The sequence below is a fragment of the Triticum dicoccoides genome, chromosome 3B, assembly GCF_002162155.2.
Source record: "Triticum dicoccoides isolate Atlit2015 ecotype Zavitan chromosome 3B, WEW_v2.0, whole genome shotgun sequence".
Taxonomy (NCBI): Eukaryota; Viridiplantae; Streptophyta; class Magnoliopsida; order Poales; family Poaceae; genus Triticum; species Triticum dicoccoides.
This window is the reverse complement of record NC_041385.1, coordinates 785,351,678-785,354,643: the sequence shown is the minus strand read 5'-3', so window position 1 is coordinate 785,354,643 and position 2,966 is coordinate 785,351,678. Positions and strand designations below refer to the sequence as shown.

Genomic DNA, 2,966 nt, shown 5'->3' with positions numbered 1-2,966 from the left:
GAGATTATTCCAGACAATGCAATGTAAAAACGGTGTCACCAAGGAGGCACAAAAAGGTATTCATAGATTTTCAGGTTGCAGCATCAGTCTATCCTAGAAAATATTACAGCTCACTGGAAAGAGACAATTATAACCATGTTAAGTTCTCTATAATGACAAGCTTAAAGTCTCCATAAGACCTATACCTACCAAGATGCAATTGATTCACGGAGAAAAATGAATTATGGCAGAATATTTCATTCACTATGATGCAACCATTTAATAGAACTGCTAGTATTCCAAGCTCTACTAAAATCAGATGATGTTTGCAAGTCAACAAGTGATATTTTTTTGACTCTGTTTCATCGTCAGCTTCAACAAAAGATAGAAACAGGAAAACCCCTAAATATAGACTATTAAGAAGACCCACTAGGTGAAAAGGTAAAATAAATTCCTCAATTCAAGAAACAGTCACATGAGGAATATAGAAAGCCAACAATTCAGCACTAAGACCACTAGATAATTAACATAAAGCAAAGCCAAATCGGTCAGCTCAAAGGCAAATATTTCCAAAGCAGAGCAAAATGACATTTTTATTTCAGCATCAACGCACACAGTAGTCACTTCAGCCCAGAAGGTTATGAAGACAAGAATAAATTTTATGCAACCACATTACAGCCAGAGCTTTTGTTAGTAACTTATATACATCAATGCAAAGCAAAGCAAAGCAAAGAGGAGTCCAGTAGGCTCATAGTTTGGTCGAATCCATAGATATTGCAGATCATGAGGATATGACAACTAGGCAGAAAGAAGCACCATCTCACTCAACTGCCATCAGATCAAAGGGGAGGCACTACCAGCATAACTTTTTAGAGCCGAGAAGAAGGTATGCTGGACAAGACTTTGTTTGAGCCGATATTCATATATCCGCAGGTCTCTATGACCACAATCAAAACTTTCAATCAATTTGCCGTCACTGTCAACTTGAAGCAGTCACCCACGAAAATTGAGCAGCAAGAGCACGTCACCACCCCCTGAAACAACACCAACACCGAAACCCCAGCTTTCACCATCGTCTCCAAACTTGTCCCTGATTTCACCAACCGGCAATTTGATTCGGTACTTTATGTCCCAAACCTCACTTTCGTAATCCTGCAACACCCATATAGTGACGATTTCCATGGCATCATTATGGCAATCAATGCCGAGCGTGCTATCCATCTCAAACAGGCCAGGGTCACTGCCGCCAGGAACAACTGGAGCACGCATGTGCCGGAACGACTCGGTGGTGGTGTCAAATACCAATACATGTTTTCTATCCTCAAGTAGGAACCAATGCAGGCTATCACGGATGAGGGCTGATACCTCTACGCACAGCACTTTCACCATCTCCAGCCACCCAATGTACCTCGGTGGCTGGTCTGAACCAAGCGGAAGGACATAGCATCCAGTTTGGCTTTGAGGAGCCATGAAATTGGTCAGCAGCAGCCGGTACTCGCCGGTAGGTCGGTGTGGGTACATCCCCACGATGTTGAAGCCCCACGGTGGACACCTGATGGAGGCATGCAAACGCGTGGCCGGGTTGTAGACGGCGAGGCGGCGGCCAGAATAAGATCTGGAGAGGAGGATGCCATCGCAGGAAGCCTCCAGAAAGAAGGGCTCCTCGTGCCGGGCGACGGTGTGGAGCTGGGCGGCACGGTGGTCAAAGGCGAGGAAGTTACGGCATCCGCCGCTGGAGAAAATGGGGAGGGTGGGCTGGCGGGCGTTGGTTGGCGAGGAGGAAGCGGCGGGTGGAGGTGGCGCCGCGCCAGGCGCGGAGGACGGCGCGGCAGCGGAGGAGGGATTTGGGGTCGAGGCGGACGAGAATCTCCCAGATGACAACCTCATCCGGGAGGCCGGTGAGGAGAGGAGTAGCTCCTTCTGCCGCGGCCTCCTCCGCCATGGTCGCCGGCTGCGGCTGCGAGTTGTGGTAGTAGGTGGCGGCGGCTTCGGAGCGTAGGTCTTTTGGCAGAACAGAAGAAATGGAAGTCTGATTTCAGCTGGGCTGGGCTGGGCTTAGCCCAGCTTTTGTTTGCACGGCCACTTTTGAGAACTGAGTGCCCACAAATCTAAAAATAAAATACTACATATCCTAAATCTAGACCCGTCTAAATTTTATGGTTTCTTTGACTTTTTTTCACAGCTTTAATCGGTAAATCTACAGCATGTGCTATCTGTTGTTGACGCGTGTAGCGTTGATTTCTCATGCCGCTTAATTTTGTTGTGGGTCAATTTTTTGTTGGACGGTGGTTTCTAGATATTTTCATCGGACTCTCTACCTCTGTCGCGAAGATTCCCTCCCTTGATCCATGGTAGCCCAATCGATGCTCTTACAGCCTCTGAGGATACATTCACTGTGATACATGCCGTCGCGAAGAAATGCCTGGTGAACTGAATCAAGGATGGCGTAATTGGACACGCCTTCTCCTTCACTGATAAGGACGACCTGCTGGGCAGCGGCGGGCCGTTTGGCATGCCGGTCAAGGAGATCGCCTTTGCCGTCGCGCTCTAGCGTTTGGCATGCTCGGTGTCGTCACTGCTGCCTTCATGGCCATTGGCCGCCCACCGCGTTGGCGGCAAGTGCTCCCATGGTGAAACAAATATCCCTCTATTTCCTATCTATCTACCCCCGATTTTACCATCGAACAAAAAAGAACTATATATCCACCTGCGATTGAAATTTATAGTTGCTTTGTTAGCGAGAGTTGGGTGTTGGACTGGGGAACTCACAAGGGAGTGTTTTTCCCATGTAGGAGCATCGATCAGTTGTTGTCTTTCGGGTCCCTACAACTGTTGTTTGTATTTTGCAGCTTTGAGACAACTTAAACTATTCATTTATATTGTTGGTCTGAATAAAAATCTATAAGTCCCAAGTTTTACATGTCTGGCTGAACTAATTTTGTTTGTTTGTTAATTTAAGCCGTTCTGTAGATAGATATTTAAGCCAC

General features: G+C 47.1%; 1 pseudogene; it reads right to left on the bottom strand.

Moving 5' to 3' along the window:
* Positions 1–813: 813 nt before the first annotated feature.
* On the bottom strand, positions 814–1,921 carry LOC119282815 (annotated as a pseudogene).
* Positions 1,922–2,966: the final 1,045 nt, after the last annotated feature.